General features: G+C 28.7%; 1 protein-coding gene across 4 annotated transcripts in view; it reads left to right on the top strand.

Moving 5' to 3' along the window:
• Nucleotides 1-21343, top strand: part of LOC127277854 (histone deacetylase 6) — a 79867-nt gene that overhangs the window by 15338 nt on the left and 43186 nt on the right. The window contains exon 1 of one of the 4 annotated variants that reach the window (XM_051299247.1): nucleotides 15246-15414. The exons of the other annotated variants lie outside the window; for them this stretch is intronic. The gene's annotated coding sequence lies outside the window, so the exon portion shown is untranslated. Of the gene's footprint in view, nucleotides 1-15245; nucleotides 15415-21343 lie in introns of those variants that run through there. 4 annotated transcript variants of the gene reach the window in all.

The following is a 21343-nucleotide window of genomic DNA, read 5'->3' as shown; positions in this document are numbered from 1 at the left end:
AACGAGAGATTCTCGGTCATGCGGCGTGCTTGCTCCGATCCACTATTTGGCGTGTTCGTTATACTTAGTCGATGCACTTCACTTCGTGAAGAAAAATTTTCTCGTAGTGATGAGAAAACACTTTTGACACTTGATTTGGTTGTCGAGGGTCACCACTTGTAGCTAGTTGTGCAGTAGATGCAATTATTTCCCTCAAACAATATTGGAGTAGTTGAGGTTATGTAGGTGGACGCTACTGTCCTTTGCGTGATCGCCCAAATAATGATACACGACACAAGTAATTATAACGAACAATTTGTATTTATTGGATCCAGAAAATAATTAACAATAAATGTAATTGAAGCAATAAATTAAAAAGCCTTGACCGGTCGGCTAACGCAAGTGCGTCCATAAAGAACAAGTAACAATTGCTGACTGACTTCGTGGCTAAACTCATCTAACTTCACCTTAATAGAAACCGCTTGTCAGGGGCGAAAAGTGAGGGGGCTATCCCTCAGTAGCCACAATACCTTTAAAACTATTGTTAAAGTACTTTAAAAATGTCTTCTTATGGGTTATCAGGTAGTGGTACTGAAGTGGAACTCAAGCCAAGTCCAATTCAGTACCACTCTTTCGGTAGGGTACTTCCAGTTTTCATTTGTATAAACTTATTACTCACATTTTTTGAGTAACTTTGATAAAATCTCATATGCTACGTGATTTTATTTATTTGGTCCGACATTGAAAATTTGAAAAAGTCTCCTAGATTAAAAAGAAACAACTTTTGCCTCGATATATTATAAAATATACAGCCCAAAAGTGCTGTTCACAATCACCCCGAGTTTTCAAATTCTCGGGGTAAATGTAAACAGTTTATTATTTAATATCTAAATTTTTAAAGGTGAAAAATAATAAGGCATTAATAAGGAACAATTAGAAATTTTTGTTTAAATTTTTAGTTTATTTTTATGCAAATGCAAGACAAAATACTGAAACAGTAAAAAAATTTTATTTTTAATGTTTTATGCATTAAGAGATAAATTGAAGTACGGCATTGACAATTGTCAAAATAAAATATTGCCAATACTCAGAACCTCTTGCAGGTGACGTGAGGTTAAAATATTGGGGTCATACTTAATTTTAAATCTGTAAATTAAGCTGCAATATCTCCTGTTTACATTTACCCTTTGTTTACAAATACCTCAAATGACCCTATTAATATTAATATCAAATTTTCTTTAAGATGGAAGAGATGAGCTTAAAGAGAAGTGTCAAAATTATAGCGAACAACCAAGAAAGATATTTTGACGTCATTGACAATTATTTACCAAAATCAACGTTTTTGGAATATTATCCAAAGAGTAGTACGCTTGGTTACAAGATTGAGGACGAAAATTATTTGCTGACAGCGGATGATGCAAACATACATCTGGCTGCACATATTGATCAACATTATTTGATTCTTCCTCAAGGTAAATATAATTATTGATCATTTATTTTTCAATTTTTACCTATTATCAATAAATATATTGATAATACGCAGGAACTTCTAACATTTTTGGATTCACAATCATATTCGAACATTTCCCACATGTCTGGAAAATGTATAAAAATTTTGGAAAATTGAGGAAAAATTAAATTAATAAGAGAAATGTATTGACAGTTTTTGCTAAACAATTGTCAATGACGTCAAAATATCTTTCTTGGTTGTTCGCTATAATTTTGACACTTCTCTTTAAGCTCATCTCTTCCATCTTAAAGAAAATTTGATATTAATATTAATAGGGTCATTTGAGGTATTTGTAAACAAAGGGTAAATGTAAACAGGAGATATTGCAGCTTAATTTACAGATTTAAAATTAAGTATGACCCCAATATTTTAACCTCACGTCACCTGCAAGAGGTTCTGAGTATTGGCAATATTTTATTTTGACAATTGTCAATGCCGTACTTCAATTTATCTCTTAATGCATAAAACATTAAAAATAAAAGTTTTTTACTGTTTCAGTATTTTGTCTTGCATTTGCATAAAAATAAACTAAAAATTTAAACAAAAATTTCTAATTGTTCCTTATTAATGCCTTATTATTTTTCACCTTTAAAAATTTAGATATTAAATATTAAACTGTTTACATTTACCCCGAGAATTTGAAAACTCGGGGTGATTGTGAACAGCACTTCTGGGCTGTATATTTTATAATATATCGACGCAAAAGTTGTTTCTTTTTAATCTAGGAGACTTTTTCAAATTTTCAATGTCGGACCAAATAAATAAAATCACGTAGCATATGAGATTTTATCAAAGTTACTCAAAAATTTTGAGTAATAAGTTTATACAAAAGAAAACTGGAAGTATTTTTTCTTAAAATAAAAAACTTACGTTATTGTCGAAACTAAGCAATTCCGTTTAAATTTACCGCAACTGACCCTATTTAATATTAATCTTATTATTTAATAAAGAGAAAATTAACAATTAATAATTCTCCACGTGCATTCTATCCTCAAAATGTCACTTACCTTAACGGTTCAAACGAAAGAAACTAGTTTCGAATTTTCAAGCACGCTTCTCGAAACACTAAGGCAGGTAGGCATGCATGCCTATATGCGCGCCTGCTTCCATGCGAAAAACTTCTTTACCACCAGTCCCTGTCTGATTGCCACGAGGTGGCGGGTAGGCGCTTCCGTACAAAAATTTACTGGAGCGTATAGTCGTATAGTATAGTCTTGTAGCTTACCAACAGAATGCTTCGCAGCCGCCTGTCGAAAGTCGGCTACGGTGCAAAGGTCTCTCACTGATAAAAACTTGAAAATCAAAGTCATACCAAATTTTTTTCTTATTCCTTATGACTCCTATAACAGAAATTCACTTGAATTTTTGATTTTTGTTAATTTTGTTAATAATAACAAGTTGTCCCCATTTACCCTGAGTTTTCAAATTTTTGGGGTAAATGGGTACAGCTTGTCATTATTAACCAAATTCAAAAAAATTAAAAATTTAAGTGAATTTTTGTTATGGGAGTCATAAGGAATAAGAAAAAAAAATTGGTATGATTTTTAAGTCTGTTTTTTTTCAAATGCGAGACAAAATACTGAAATAATAAAAAATAAAAAAAATTCAATTGGTTCAACTATTAAATATCTACTACAAATTTTTTTCAAGTTTTTTTTATCCCTTAATACAGTAATATGCTTAAACTGAGAAACCTTTTGTACCCTAGCCGACTTTCGTCAGGCGGCTGCGGAGCATTCTGTTGGTAAGCTACGAGACTATACGTTTGGGCTGCTGCAGTACATTTTTGGGCGCGGGTCTGCCAAAAAGTTGTACAGCTACAAACCTAAGGTGGCGTACCCACAACTTCGTTGAGCTACTCACCGTAATTTGTGAAAAATAGCGATTTCGTCCCCATTTTCCCCAACTGACCCTAGTGATTTTTATTGGTTTTTTAGTAAGGAAAACACCGAAAAATTGACAAATTTGTCTTTTTTTTAAAAAATGTAGTTTTTCCAAAATTTGACTATTTTATAAAAATCGATCAAATTTTAAAAGTTGAATAGATACACTTTTAGAAATATAATTATTTGAACAACTGAAGTGCAAAAAAATTGAAGAAAATTGACCAATTGAGAAAAACACAAAAATTAACTATAAAATAGATTTTATCAATTAATATTTACTAAAAAGGATGCTATAAATATAAAATTTTACAAATTAAATATGTATATAATATATGTGAATATATTATTATCAATAATATTTATAATTTATAAAATTGACTTAATCAATTACTTAAAATTGATGCTGACATTTGATTTTGCACAGCCGTTATGCTGCGGGTTTTGTACCGTGAAGTCATTTTCTATAAAAATTTAGGTTGTTATTGTCTTTTTTACCTTTTGTATTGCAGAAATAAATTTTTCACAAAATTAAAATATCCTCAATTAAAATTCCATATGAAGCTATAAATAAAAATTTTTTATTTTTTCTAACAATATGTGACCTGGACAGTTAAAAGGGACCTTATGTCCGAAAAAATAGATTTTCACTTTTATGTTGATTCTTATAGAAAAAGAGGTGCTCTTTTCAATGCGACAAATCGCGCATCTCTAGCTTTATTAGTCTTTTTACAAATGCGCTTCAAAGATGGACATAACTGATAAAAAAAATCGTAAAAAATTTAAGTAGAAAATAGGTGAATAAAAATTGATCAAATTAGTTTGAAACTCTTTACTCGGGAGTTTATGGGATCGCTGATTACGAATCTGGCATTCGATTTTCGGGCTCGCTAAATACGAATCCGTTGTTAGTGTTTTAAAATCCAAAATGGCGGATCCCATATGGCGGATTGCTTTTTGAAAAAAACTTCAAAATCGCTTGAAACTTGTTATTCGAGGGTTTTTGGGGGTCACTGAATACAAAACTGATGCCAGATCTTTAATATACTAAATGTCGGTGCCAATATGATGGATGGATTTGAAAAAATCTATTTAGTTTCACTCATTGTTTCTTTTGGGGGTTTCTGATAAGAAATCTAATCTCTATTTATAAAAAAAATATTTCGTTTTGTACCTCTACAAATCATAGGAATTTCTCTCAGCTTCATTTCAAGTAAATCTGTGGTGCTTATGGTTGAAACCATACATTGTACATAAGCTTGAGGTGTGTATAAATCGAACCGAAGGAAAATTCGATTTGAAAAAGGTAATTCGAAATTCAAAGATTCGAATTGCGAGTTGCCCCAGCTCGACTCGAATTGAATCGGTCAATTCGATTTTCGAATTGCCAGAGTATTACATAATTCAAAACTTCGTATTTTCGTCTGGTTCGATTCCAATTCAGATCGAATAGAGCTGTGGCAACTCGTATTTCGAACTTTTGAATTGCGAATTGACTGTTTATATTTGTATTAGAATCGAGTCGAGTTGTGTCAACTCGCAATTCGAAGCTTCGAATATGCTTTTACGAATCGAATTTTGCTTTTGAATCGTTTCGAGTCGATTAAACGTATAGCTTTAAAATAAAGTTGAAGTATAATACAATTACATATTTTTGACATAAAGTAATTCCAACTACACGGAGAAGAATAGATGGTACGGGTTCTACACTGAGAAAACTGTTTGGTTAAACTAACCAGAATTCTGGTTAGTTTAACCAAACAGTTCTTTCAGTGTATCTAGATAGTATCAGGTACCATCTATTTCTCTCCGTGTACTTTAGAATTTTTTTTAAGTTCTAAAATTTATATAAATTACTCTTAGCTACATACTAAGGAAGTCTTTGGTGCTTATTGTTGCAACCATACATTGAACAATAGCCCAAATATGGCACAAGTAATTATTATTTTTACATAGAGTGAGTCAAAGGAATACCGTACATTTTCCCGAATCTATTTTACGGATCCTATGATTTAAAAATCATAGAAATTACTTTCAGCTACATTTCAAGTAAATCTGTATTTCTTATACATACATTGTACATGAGCCCAGGTATGATATAAATAATTATTTTTGACATAGACTGATTCGAATTACTTTTAAAAAAGTTTCTAAAAATCATAGGAATTTCTCTGAGCTACATACTAAGGCAATCTGTGGGGCTTATGGTTGCAACCATACATTGTAGAATAGTCCAACTACAATGCAGGAGATTGTTTTTGTAATAGAGTGTTTCTAAGTTCTTTTATGAGTACAAAAAGCACAGGCAATATTCTCAGAAACTTTTTGAATGAATCTGATATGTATTTGGTGATAACCATGCATTGTTGAATATCTCATGTATGATACAAGTAATTTTTTTTTGATTATAGTGATTCCAAGTACCATATAATTTCATTATATGTATAGAAAATATTCTCTTATATATTTTAAATAAATCTTTTGTGCTTTTGTATGTAGCGTAAATTGTAGAATAACCTATGTTACAAGTGAGTATTTTCGATGTCGAGAGAGTCAAATTGCTGTAAACTTTTTTTAATGTTCAAAGAAGGATAGGAAATACTCCCAGTAAAAAAAAAGAATTGGGAGTAAGCGATAAGAATTGGTGGTAACTTAAGCTGAATTCGGTTTGGCGAAAAAACCGAATTGGAACGTTACGGTGAATTATTTTTTTCTTATCGTGAATTCTTTTTTCTTAAACATTTGAATTGACGTTTGTTTATTCGAGTTTGCATTATAAATGAATAAAATAAATGCTTCGAAGTCTAAAAAAGCCGATTTGGAATAAGAAATATATAATTTAAAAAAAATAAATGAAAGCGAAGTGTGATAAATTCACCGACGATTTTATCAAGTGAGTAGTGTTCATATGATAAATTTACCATATGAGTAGTACTCACATGGTAAAATTGTCGGCAAATCTATCACATTTCACTTTTATTTCTTTTTAAAAAATTATATATTTCTTATTCCCCTATTGAAAAAAAACACGTATAATTATACGTATAATAATACGTATAATTATACGTATAATTGTAGGTATAATAATACGTATAATTATACGTATAATAATACGTACAATTATACGTATAATTATACGTATTATTATACGTGTCTATATTTTATAATATTTAGGTATATATTAATAAACAAAAATATATCCCTATTGAAAAAAAACACGTACAATTATACGTATAATTATACGTATAATTCTTGTTTCAAATTCGTATGTCTTATTATACGTATAATAATACGTATAATTATACGTATTATTATACGTACAATTATACGTGTTTTTTTCAATAGGGTCCAAATCGGCTTTTTTAGACTTCGAAACATTTATTCTTATTCATTTATAATGCAAACTCGAATAAACAAACGTCAATTCAAATGTTTAAGAGAAAAGTATTCACGGTAAGAAAAAAATAATTCACCGTAACGTTCCAATTCGGTTTTTTCGCCAAACCGCATTCAGCTTAAGTTACCACCAATTCTTTTCGCTTACTCCTAATTCTTTTTTTTTTACTGGGCTATCAGATACATTTTAATTATAAGTTTGGTGCTTATTGCTACAACCATACATTGTAGAATAGCTCAAGTATGATTTTAGTTAATATTTTTAAGTTTCAGTAAGTTTATCTTAAGATTTTATTTAAATGTCTAAAAAGTATAGTAAATACAACCTGATATTTATCTGCGGAATAGGCAAACCTTGAGCTTTAATCGAGCCTTGAGTTAGCTTTGAGGACCAAATGGTCTTTGGGACATCCTTAGGATATGCATGTTTGTTCAAATGACGTCCAAAAGATATCTTATGAACGGACATAGAAGTTCTAGGAACGTCCTAAAGTAATTCCTTGTCCTAGTGCCTATTGGGAAGCAAATAAAATTCTTAAGAAACATCATTTTCTCCTCTTCTAAAAAATCGAGAAATATATTATTTTATATATTTTCAGTATTAATCAATTAGAATTTTCATAAACAATGTTTAGTAGACTTCGAATTCATACACCCAATACTCAATAGACATGAATCGTAAAGGTTTTTCGTAGTTTTTCTATCTACTCTGATTGAGAAAGGGCCAAAAAATGGAATTATTTCTAATAGACAATTAGGATCTTAGATAACTGAAGTTAAGGGCAAGTCCAACATGTGAAATGTAAACAAACATGAAAATGTAAGAAATGACTGACTATCTTCTGCACGCCTTTTTTAAAAACGAAATAACAATTTTTCTTTCTCTACGCAGAAATGGAAAATTGATATATATAATTATAAAATGACATCTTATTTAACTAATTATATGAACAAATAATTATAAATATAATAAAATCAAAGTGAAATTGAATTAGACATTTTCTTAAGGTTACGAAAAAATAAGCATTTAAATATATTTGAGGCACGGACGTTGAGAACCTAGGTGGGAAAAATAGTGTAGGAAGGGGTAAAAGACCTAGTCTTTGTCCTCTGGTGGGGGTATAATTTCAGATTTTTACCCTTTCCAAGATGTGACCGTCCAATCGCTCAACTCTTTTTCCCACCTAGGTTCTCAACGTCCGTGCCTCAAATATATTTAAATGCTTATTTTTTCGTAACCTTAAGAAAATGTCTAATTCAATTTCACTTTGATTTTATTATATTTATAATTATTTGTTCATATAATTAGTTAAATAAGATGTCATTTTATAATTTTATATATCAATTTTCCATTTCTGCGTAGAGAAAGAAAAATTGTTATTTCGTTTTTAAAAAAGGCGTGCACAAGATAGTCATTCATTTCTTACATTTTCATGTTTGTTTACATTTCACATGTTGAACTAATCCTTAATCCTCGAATAACAAGTTTCAAGCGATTTTAAAGTTTTTTTCAAAAAGCAATCCGCCATATTGGATCCGCCATTTTGAATTTTCAAAAACAAACAGTGGATTTGTATTCAGCGACCCCAAAAACCCCCAAATAGCAAGTTTCAAGCGATTTTGAAGTTTTTTTTCAAAAAGCAATCCGTCATATTAGATTCGCCATTTCAGTAGTTTTTTGTCATTTACGGATCATTTTTCTTCATACAACATTGATTTTGTACGTGGCCCAACCGTAAACCCAGTAAAAAAGGATTTTTTGATATAGCAGTTTGGAAAATTGAGCAAGCCGTTTGCTCAATTGTCTAAAATGCATTCGGACAATTGGAGTGTTTGTTCAATTGTCCAATGCATTATGCCCAATCATCCGCAATATTTCTCGTCTCTAAAAAGCTGCTAAAATAATATGAAAAACTATTGAAACATTGAAAAAACGGTAGAAAATGCATAATTCTTGATATGTACAGAAAAAGAAAGTATAAAAATACCTCGTTCGAGGAAAAGGAAAGAGTTTTCCGAAAAATCACTTTTTAACTGACAGTATACTGCTGTATTTGACATTTTATAGGTAAAGAAGAGAAGATTATGATAATGAGTGACACTTCATTATTGACTCTCAATATTTGTCGAATGGTAAAATATAATAGTAGATTTCTTTCTGATTTTTTAAAAAAGGAATAATTATTGAATTAATTGAATTAAAAAGTTTTCTTACTTTTATATTTCATTTATTGTTATGTTTTTATTATATGTTTATATTTTTTTAGTACTAATTTAAATATTTTTATTTAAATTTCAATTAAATTAATTAAATTAAAAAAAATTAGTTTAATTATTTGAAATTATTTAGTACATAAGTATAATTATAATTATATATTATTATTAATTAATAATATTATATTAATATTATTTATATTATGTATTATAATATATATTATAATTATCCATCAAATAGATAGAAGTTTAAAAATGTTAGAAATAAAATATATATATATATATATATATATATATATATATATATATATATATATAATTTAAGAATGAATAGAAATATTTAAAGAAAAATGATACTAGTGCAGTATAAGAAATTGTAAAAATTGACAATAAATAGGGCTCTTTTATTCTAAAAGTATAATAATTTTACCCATTCTTGTCATATAATTTATTGTTTAAATTTTATTTATGTATATAATTTAATAATAAACGTTTTGATTAATTCTATTATATGTACATAGCATTCAATTTTTAAATGTATTTATGACAATTTTGTATTGTACAAAAGATAAGCAAAAATTACATTTCTTGTCATTGTTATTTTACCATTCGACAAATATTGAGAGTCGATAATGAAGTGTCACTCATTATCATAATCTTCTCTTCTTTACCCATAAAATTTCAAGTACAGCAGTATACTGTCAGCAAGAAGACTAGAGACAGGAGAGCCAACTCGAGTGTTAACGATAGAGCGAATGTTGACAGTACGATGAGGCGTACTACCCCGAGGCGCACTAGTCTTCTGCGCATCTAATACATACATAACTGTATATACAGTGTGTGTATAAATTCATATAGTATATTCCATTCCATCTGTCACTTACTACAGCTGCAAGTTTGTTATTTTTTAAGAAAAGTGTATTCAATGATTCAATATTTACAATTATAAATGTTAATGTAAAATATAAAAAAGTGAATAGTGTATTTAACAATAAAGTGTTTAAATGATGATTCATCTTGATCAAGACTGTGTTAATTTTAATAATAAAAGTTTTCGATTTGATTTTTATAACAATTATTCATGTTATAAAAAAGGAGGTATGTAATATTGAGAATTGTTATCACTTTTATAATATATAATTTATTATAATTTGTTATTATTACAATTTTATTTCTTTCTGTTATAGCATCGTATTTGACGTTAACCATAACCTCCAAAAAGGATATTTGCAACTGAAATAATTTATAGGATTTAAAGCTCTACGATAAAGGTTTAAAAAACTAATAAAGATGCAATCAAACAAAAACGAAATTTCTGAAGATGCAAACTCTACATATAAACTTATAAAAAGTAATACGGTCCATTTGAAACTACCATGTAAACAGTGGATGGTAGTTGAAGATCCAGATGGTGGTATAAAATTTCTAAAACTTGCAAAGGATTTAAGTTCATACTTGACAGTTATTCTAGATCCAGAGTTAAATGTCAAAGTATATTATCAAAATAAATTGGTAGATTGGATGGAATGGGACAATCCGAAAACAGAGAACGACGTCGAGAATATGTTACAAATTGTTGATGATTGTTTTGTAAGTAGTTTAATGTATGTCCCAAGTTGGAGTGAGTAATCGTGAATTTAACATGTAAATAGACCTGTGTCACCAAAATTTTGCCAATTTAAATTATATATATTATTACTGTGTTTAATTAAGTATCACAGGTATCCCTGAATAATTTATTTTTTTCAATTTTACGATTGTAATTTTATGTTTTTGTTTAATCAATTATTACTTTCTCGATTTATTAATTTACATATTTTTATAATAATTTGAGTGGCACAGGAATTCCTGATTAATCAATTATTATTTTTCTGATTTTACATTTTTAATTGTATATATATTATTTCCAAAAATTGTACATATCTCTAATTTATATTATATATTACTATAATTTAATTGTTATGTTCGTGTTTGATGAATTTTAATTCAACATATAATTTTAATCAATCAATTATTATTTTTCTGATTTTACATTTGTAATTGTATATATTATTTAAAAAAATTGTACATATCGCTAAATAAAATTATATATTATTATGATTTAATTGTTATATTCGTGTTTGATCAATTTTAATTTAAGGTACATATGTGTAGAATTAATGACAATTATATGAAATACTATTGTAAAATAACTTTATTGTCCTTAATTATCACAAATTGTTATACTGATGATTATTTTTAAATATATTTATACATTAAATAAATGAAAAATTGTTTTTTCTCTTATTATAAAACGATGTTATAAAAACCATTTCTTTTCCTTAATTATGAATCAACAATCTATAAATATTCGTTAATTAAATTAACATTTGATAAAAGCGTTTCTTATTTTTTTTAAATAACATATGTAATGTAAATGGAAAGTAAACTTTCTTAAAAAAAATACTACTAGGTAAATATGCACATGAGTTACTTATTATTCCTACATTTTTTTTTGGTAATTGAGATTCCTGTGCAATATTTTCCTTTTACGTCCTTTACCAATGGTGCACATATCCTTTTTATTTTTCATGTTAGTCTTTCTTGTTTTCTTAGGTTTAGTGAAGACATTTTCTTTGTTATCTTTTTTATCTACTAATTTTGATAATTTTCTAAATCTTTGTTCGTCTTTTCTTGCCTTATTGTAAACTTTATTATACTGTTTACACAATATTTTTGTTCTAGACATTAAATAATAATTTATAATTGTCTTTGTTAAAGACTTTCTGTGACTCTCACAACCAACAAAAATAATCGACTGTGAAAGAACGTTCTGCACTATATGCTGGAATGTATAGAAATTTACTGGCTGCTGCCCAACAGTTTGCAAAATTGCCCTTTCCAAAGAATGTAGGAGATTAAAGAGATCATCTGAAGGGTACTTTAAATAACCTCGGTTCAATTCGTCTATTAATTGATCTCTTGGTAAATCTCCTTTATCTTTAGTCAATGACGCTAAACATTCGTTGCAAGAAGTCCATTTTCCGGATTTTCTTGCAAAAATCCTGAAAAGTAGGCTAATACAAAGTCATTTACACCTATGACATTATAGTCATGTGAGTGCCTTACATTGTAATGTTCCGCAGTACTTTCACCTTTTTCTATAATATCATTAAGAATTGTTTTCCATTCTTCCTTGTTTTCATGCAATGCATCATCTTTATTAGTTAATAGTGTCTCAAAAATTTCAAGGCTGCCTACGTTTGAACCTTTTGGTGGCTTCACTAATGAGTAGAAACTAATTAACCGGTACACTTGAATGAATAATAAGGGATCCGGCTTGTCGTGTGATCCACAACACCCTCGAATCATTCCAAACATACCCTGCAAAAACATTCAAAATGGAACAATGAACTTAGAATATACAAAAATTCGGAATTAATTTAAATACATTGTAATTGGAGAATTTTCAAACCTCAAGTGCATCTTGATTGAGCCTAGCAGTCATAAGAAATTTGTAATCACATGCGCGGTAGAGAAATTCCATTACCTCGACAGTTGTTTTCAGAGTCACTTGAAATCCAAGGAATGTATTATTCGGTATAGATACATAATTATTCTTCTCGCAAAGGTTTTTCCATTCAATGAGATACTCACGAAAATTTTTGATTTCCTGTAATATTATAATAATTATAATTATAGATTATTTTTACATATCATTATTGAAAAAAAATTTTAATATACATACTTCAATATATGCAGAACTTGTGGATAATGCACCTTGAGAACTTCGACTTGTCATTGCATTAATGATGCCACTAATTCGAGTGGTCACATTGATGGTTGGATCACAATCAACTAAGTCGGGATCAGTTTTTCGATATAATTTCATTGCGGCGATAACACGTTCAGAGAAAAGCTGCAACCCATAAAGTTCAATTTATTTTAACACAATATGTAATTTGGTAATTTGTTCAAGTGACACGTAAGACAAGATATTTACATCAAATGCTTTATGCACATGCATTTTCTGAAAAAATGTTGGATCTAAATGATCTGGAGTAAGCTTACTCGCTACTTTTAAACCAAAACTTTTAGGACCGCCATCTCCTTTGATTACAGCTCTAAAATGATTTTTTTTAAAAATGCCATCAGGAGTGTGAAAAAGAAAACATATAAAATACAATATTGTTCAATCTAAACGGCTGAAACAAAAAAACTAATGCATGGTCACCTCGTTCATTTTTTTGATGCTCGGGAGTATGCTCTCCCAGATCAGTAAATCCAATAATGGACAAATTTTCACTGTCGAAGCTTAAACTTTTGCTTATTTGCATTTCGTCTAATACAAGGACTCCTGTAAAAATATGCGTTTAGTATTACAACAGTTAACAATTAGAATTTATTTTAAGAAGATCGTAATCCTCACCTCGTCTTTCCTCCGGTTTCATTGATGCACTTTTTTTTTCAACATCGAAAAAACATTTTGGTCGAAGCCGTACCGTGGTTTCATATTTTTCATATATGTCCTTAATGTGGATAATGCTGGAAGTGGAAGGATATTATGTTTTCTTAGATGGAGGTAAGCTTTACGGCTTTTTATACTTAGGAGTATACACTCCAAAATCCACTCTTTCGAATACCGCATCCCTTTTTTGTTTTCTGTCTGCCCGTATCTATGTATGCATTTAACCGTTTCTTTCATCTGCATAGGTAAGTCTTTTATGGATTCATTTAATGTAGTTTCGGTTATTGACGAATAGCGTTTATTTAAATCTTCAATATTTTTTTGCATTTGCTGAACCTGTAAAAACAAGAAATTTTTATTACATGAAATAGATAGTATTATTTAAACAGTATTTTGATGCGTACCTTAGTAATAGAGCGACTTAACTTCCTTTTCAAATTTTGTCTACTATTTTTTTCATTTTAGGCTTTATTGATTAAACGTCGTGCTCTACGTTTCGCATAATCTTTTTCTCGGTTGCTTTTAATTCTGTATTCCTTGCATTTTGTTGATTTCATACTATTTTGTGGTATGAAGAAACCGTTTTTACATTGTCCAGTCCAAGCCTTGTCACACAAGCTTGCACAGGTAACTTTAATTATAATTTTTTGTACATCATCCAAGCTACATACTTTTTCAAATGCAAAAACATTTGTTATATGATTATGTGCTCTAATCTGGAAAATAGATTTTAAGAATATTATTAAGTAGTAGTTTGTAATAGTTTGTGATAACTACTTAAAGTAATTTGCTTACCTCGACAGACATGTTATCTTTTACCACAAACGATCGGGTTGTTTTAAATGAAATGTCGCCACAGTATGAAAATACTACACCTTCTGGAGAGTCAATAATTCCCCAATGAAGAGGAAAATCATTGATTGACCTTGAATTCCAATCTCTTAATAAATCGCTTTTTTCGTAATTTTTACTTTCAGACGAGATTTCAAATTTGTCAGGTGATTTAGAAACTTTAAGAGCCATAACGTGGTTGGAAATTCTGACTTTCAGAGCTGACTTTGGTGATAACTCTATTTTGTTATTTTTGGAAGAATTTGGAGAATCATTCTGTCAATAATTATAAACAATTGGAAAAATTAATAATGAATTCATTTAGAAAATATTTACTTTGTTAAAAATAAGAAAAGTTTTAGATTCCGAAAGCAAGAAATTTAACGTACATCGAAATTTTGCGGAACGCTTCCTTCTTTAAGAGTTACAAATTTTCTTGGTTTAGTTGTTTCTTGGCCATTTACCATTATTTTAATTGAATCTATATTAAAACAATCTTTCGAAAAATGTAAATCGCATACAAATAAGTTTTTTTGATTTTTAGATTTACTTTTTTTAAAGTGAGGGCCAATGGCATTAAACCATTTACTCTTGTATTCCTAAAATAAAAACACTGTATAATAAACAAAAACAATTATAATAATTATAAAAACTATTATTAAAAAATATTAGCTGTTCAATTTCTAATCAAAACAAAAACGAACATTAAAAAATTTTCCTTGAGGTTATGTCAAGAAATTTAATTTGTTTAATATTATATCTTTTCATTTATACTTACTTCATTTTCTGGAAATTTGTAAAGATGACGATAATTTTCATTCGAATTTTTATCACCACTTGAGCAATTATTTATACAACACTGTCTTTTTTGCGGCATTTCATTTAGTCTTTTTGAAATCGACTGTCAAAAAGTCAAGAAAATTGTAAACAAAACAAATAAACACTAACTTAAAATTCACAGATGCAGTTTATACAGTTATGCATGTGTTAGGTGCGCAGAAGACTAGTGCGCCTCGGGGTAGTACGCCCAATCGTACTGTCAAAATCGAGTCCACTGCTCTCTATGAACAAACAAGCGAGTTGGCTCTCCTGTCTCTAGTCTTCTTGACCGTCAGTTAAAAAGTGATTTTTCGGAAAACTCTTCCTCGATCGAGGTATTTTTATACTTTCTTTTTCTGTATATATCAAGAATTATGCATTTTCTACCGTTTTTTCAATGTTTCAATAGTTTTTCATATTATTTTAGCAGCTTTTTAGACACGAGAAATATTACGGATGATTGGGCATAATGCATTGGACAATTGAACAAACACTCCAATTGTCCGAATGCATTTTAGACAATTGAGCAAACGGCTTGCTCAATTTTCCGAACTGCTATATCAAAAAATCCTTTTTTACTGGGAAGTCCTGGTCTGCGACCGTAACGACAAAATGTTTTTTTTATGTCTATAACTTTTACACTTTTGGTCCAATCATTTTCTGATATTCAGAAGAAACATTGCACTTTGGAATCAATCATATGTGAAAACATCCGAAATTAAGCCTAGAACGAAATTTATGGCCACAAATCAAAACGTAGACCAACCGTAGTGACTGTGTCCTATTTAACTGTGCTCTATCCAAAGATAAAATAATTTTTTTATAAAACAATATTAAATAAAGTTTGATATAAAAATTTTTGCATTCGAACTATAATGGTTTAATCTTTCGATTTTGTCAAAATAAACAAAAACACGCCAAATAAGTTTTTTTGTAAAATTAATAAAAGTGGTTTTTCACAAAAAGCCCTCCGCCGATCATTTTAACTTTTCTTGTAAAATAAATCTGATAACATGAAGATTTAAAATCCGCAAAAACATTTGTAGTTACTAAACATTTCATTTAAACTTGATTCAAGTTCACCGAGATTAGTGAGAAAAATTTATTATTTCACCAAAAATATTGATGAAAATTTTTTTAATCAAAAATATCAGTGACAAAAATTTATTTTTTTATCAAAAAAAAAGTTGAAGAAAATTAATTTTAAACGAAAATATAATTGTAAAAAAATAATTATTATATCAAAAAAAATTTATTTTTTTCATAAAACAATTATTTTTTTCATGAATATATATTTCCTTTAAAAATTCACTATTGTATTAAATAAATAAATAAATAAAAATTAATCTTTCTTTAGCCATATTTTTGAAAAAATAATTCATTTTTTAACCATATTTTTGATAAAAAAATAAATTTCTCACCAATACCTATGTTTGTTTAAATATTGAATTTTTTTACCAATATTTTCGTTTAAAATTAATATTTTTCACCTTTTTTTGATAAAAAAAAATAATTTCTTTCACCAATATTTTTTATTTAAAGATTTATAATTATAATGTAGGGGAGTGTAGTCAGGGTAGGACATAGTTTTGACTTTTCTCTATAACTTCCCCTGTATGCTGAATTTCAAGATTTCTTGCATATGGTTCTAAAGATCTACTAAAATGTAATGTTTTTGCTGAACATTGTAAAAATATTTGACCAAAAGTTTCGGAGTTATAGTCAATCAAAAAAAAAAGTAGTCAGGGTTGAACGAGGTAGTCAGGGTTGAGCCACTGTAGAAAATCAATGAAATATGCAGATAAATGATTAATAATGACCTTCAAATGATAGAATGGCATTCAAATACACTTGGAAATGTGTAAAGAAACCACGAAATTGAAATAAAAAGCCCTTATTATGTAATTTTCAGATTTTCGCTTGTATCGCGAAGCTGGTCTGAAAAGTGAAAAAAAATTATCTATTTGTATTTCCTTTTTTTCCAATGGAAATGAAGTTTTTGACATCTCTTTAAGTGGACACATGAATTTCCATTGCAAGAACCCTTTATAATTGCAAAATTTTTTGGTGGCTCAACCCTGACTCACGCCTCGTTTAGCGTCACATCACACACAAAAATAAACGCGTGATCCAAACACCATATTACGTTCCACAGTTTCATATAACATCTTAATGAACAATTTTAGTCAAGTTACTTTGTCTTTGACATATTTTTTCTGCACTTAATTGTCTTCTTTTCAAACAAGAAAAAAGTTTTTTGTTAAGCGCACAGCACTGACTTGCATAATACGTCTTTATTGTTCGCACACTTCACTACTACGTATGTGAAAAGTTCGCTGACATTGCTAACAAATACTTACATACAAAGACAGATGGATCTAGTGTGATAAAACAAAATAAACGCGATGGCGATGGTTTTTTTTACCAATGTTTTTGATTAATATACATATTAATTTTTTTCCATTTTTTCACCATTATTTCTGTTTAACAAATAAAAGTTTTGCTTTTAATAAAAAAATACAGAAAAAATTTAAAGAAAAGAAAAAAAGAGTACTGCCACCTACCTGCCAAAAAGCGCAGCTGTATTCACTATCGACAAACGTTGATAATAAACTGTAATAGTTTAAAATTAATAAAAACATTAAATTTTTATAATTATTTAACAATAATCATCTTAAAATGCATAAAACTTATTGATTTTAATAATTATACTATCAATTTAATCATTTTTTATACATTTTAGACAGAATTTCAATCTCAATTTCGTGGAGCATTCGCATCATACAATCCGCGAGGGCGCCAAGTTAAATTATACGCTCTCTTAATTTGAATCAGTGAAATTTCACTGGTGAAATAGCTAGAAGTCGGTTACTGAATCATTTAGTGAAATTTTCACTGAAAATCAGTCATATATTACTGATTTCCAGTGAAAATTTTACTAAATGAATCAGTCAATCTGCTTTACCCATTACCGATAATACAGATTGACTGATTCATTTAGTGAAATTTACACTGGAAATCAGTGATATACATATGACAGATTTTCAGTAAAAATTTCACTAAATGATTCAGTAACCGATTTGTAGCTATTTCACCAGTGAAATTTCACTGATTCAAATTAAGAGAGTTTTCTGGCCACAATTTTTTTATACAAAATAAAATCTTTTATAAATAATAATTAAAAATTAAATAAAAACTTGGCTATTATCCCCAATATCGTCAAAATTAAAAAAAGTTTTGAAATGAGCTACGATTTCACTAATGACTCTGTCATTTGTCTGCTTGCACTGTATTAATCGGATCGAAACTCAGGGCATATGTGCACACTGCCATAAGTGACACTTACGTGAAAGGATAAATATCTAAGTCGTAAAATACGAAAATAAAAGCCAAATGGTGATTTCGGTCTAAAAATCAATTATTATTGAATTTGATAAAATAGTTTTTGAATTACAACGATTTTAATTTTTGATTTTTGAAAAAAAAATTTTTCAATGTACAATATGTATAAGTAGAATGCATAAAAGTTAATATATGAGGCATTTTACGTGTAATGTCCTGAGTTAAAAAATTGATTTCTCGAAAAAAAGTGAAACTTGGGGAAATTGTTGTCCTACTTGATAGTATAATATCCTAAAAATTTTTTTTGAAATTTGGGGGAAATTGAGGGGAGTCAATTTTATCAGTTTTCTCTCACACCGCCTATTTGTATTTTTTCTGTCTATAAATGCAATAAAAAAATTTTGGCAGGTATGTTTTTTGAAGGTTTTTTTATGCTCTTTCCAATGGTAAATTTGGTTTTTTAAAATTTTTGAATTTTGAACTTGATTTTTTATAATTAAAAATAAATTTGCGCACTACTTGCTTTTTTTCATGTTGTAAACACACCTGTCTTAAATAAAGAAAAAGTTGGTCCCCGATGCCGAAAAAAAACTCTTATATATTATGAATCTGTGGACACTAAATGAACAAAATTTCAAAGATTCAAAATCGTAACCGATCCTCCTGCATGACTTTTTATGTATTTATTGTTTTTTTATGCATTATAATGAAAAATTGCTTCATTACGATGTGCAGATCAGTTGAAATTACTAGTGCAATTATTTTATACTTATTAAATGTAAAAATAATAATAATACATAACTATAATTTTTGGGAATAAAAGTTGGATGATCAATATTGTAATTTTAAATCCGCAAACAATTTTTCTACCACACAAGGCACAAATTTTTTTATATTTCAATCATGACAACAGGCGTGATTTAACTTGTAGTAATAAGTCATTTTTAAATAGATTAAAAATAAATCAACTGCATCTACAAAACTTTTAACTAATTTTAGTCACCCAGTAAAAAAAAAAGAATTGGGAGTAAGCGATAAGAATTGGTGGTAACTTAAGCTGAATTTGGTTTGGCGAAAAAACCGAATTGGAACGTTACGGTGAATTATTTTTTTCTTACCGTGAATTCTTTTTTCTTAAACATTTGAATTGACGTTTGTTTATTCGAGTTTGCATTATAAATGAATAAAATAAATGCTTCGAAGTCTAAAAAAGCCAATTTGGAATAAGAAATATATAATTTAAAAAAAAATAAATGAAAGCGAAGTGTGACAGATTCACCGACGATTTTATCAAGTGAGTAGTGTTCATATGATAAATTTACCATATGAGTAGTACTCACATGGTAAAATTGTCGGTAAATCTATCACATTTCGCTTTTATTTCTTTTTAAAAAATTATATATATGCGTTTCAACAGTCTCTTTTCATCTTCTCTGCTGACATCCTTAGGTTTCATTCCGATAGTGCGATGTTTATTATTATTTTACTTTTTAACAAGAGATGGTAAAATTTCTTCCCATTTGTAATTTCCTCGTAAGTTGAACTGTGGCCACACCATATTTTTTAATGTGCGGTTAAATCTTTCAATAATTGAACCTTTTAAATTACTATAAGTTGAATACAGTTTAATTTTATATGATTTCATTAAGGGGGGACCCTCAATTAGATGTTTAAAAAATGCATCATTTTTGGGATTTTTTTTCTCTTGTCAAATAACTTCAAACATTTTGTAATTTATAGAGTACTTTATTGCATGTCTTGACAGTGTAAAATAATTATTGAAGACTGAAAAAAAACATTTTTACTATTTAAATTTACACCGTGGCTATGACACCTGATTTTGTCTGTGTACATTCTAGCGCTCTAAATTATTTTCTGAAACAAAAAAACCAATTTTTTTTTAACTTTAGAATAATACCTTCGATGTGACATTTCGATTTTTTAAAAAAATGTCGAAATTGATTTTTCTTACCGAGTTTTACATTAAAAGTGATTTTTCATGCATGAAAAATTGACTTTGAAATTCCAAAAAAATATGAAAATTTTTTTTTCTCAAAAAACACTTAACGTCACATTGAAGACAATTTAATTAGCTTTAAAATGAGCTATGGTAAAGCCCGTTTGGTTCAATACAGCGTTCTCAATCGTGTACACAAAATCGAAAAATGGTGTTTCGAGAAAAACGCGTTTAAAGTTTTGAATACATAAAAATTGGATGTAAATAACCTGGCGCGTCCTGCTAACAATTTTGTAAATCCTTCAATAATACAGATATCGATTTGAAATTTTGAAGATATATTCTTGAATACTTGTACAATTGATTAAAATTATTTCCAAAAAATCGATTTTTTTGACCCGATAAATGAGGTTCCCCCCTTAAACTCTCAAATTTAGAATTATAAAACTCTTTCCCTTTATCAGTATGTAATTTTTTAGGAACGCGTCCATTCACAAGTATAGATTCCATAGCTTCAGAAACATCTTTTCCACTCTTACTTTTTACAGGAATAGCCCATGCATACTTAGAAAATATATCTATAACTGTAAGCATATATTTTAAACCTTTATTAACTTTAGAATAAGGTATCATTTCAACTAAATCTGCTTGCCAAGTTTCATCAATTCCACGCATTTCTACTTTTCGACGTGGATAATTTCTCCTAGCTTGCTATGTAACTCTGACACAACTGTTAACTTTTGATCATTCATGTTGAAGGATTTGTAACAAAAAAGTGATCTTAATAGAACAATATTCAATATAATAATAATCTTAATTTTACAAGTTCACTCTTAACATATAATTTGAGCTTCCCGTAATTCTTCAATTGAGGGGCCGGATACAATAACAACCAGTACGCTCGGCCGGTCGCTTTGAAGCCAATCAACACCTCAAAATTGAAACTCAAAATTCGGATTTTTCAG

This window comes from Leptopilina boulardi, unplaced genomic scaffold (assembly GCF_019393585.1).
Source record: "Leptopilina boulardi isolate dan_hultmark-lab unplaced genomic scaffold, ZJU_Lbou_2.1 LbouV2_187, whole genome shotgun sequence".
In the NCBI taxonomy this organism is placed as follows: Eukaryota; Metazoa; Arthropoda; class Insecta; order Hymenoptera; family Figitidae; genus Leptopilina; species Leptopilina boulardi.
This window is presented reverse-complemented; position numbering and strand designations above follow the sequence as displayed.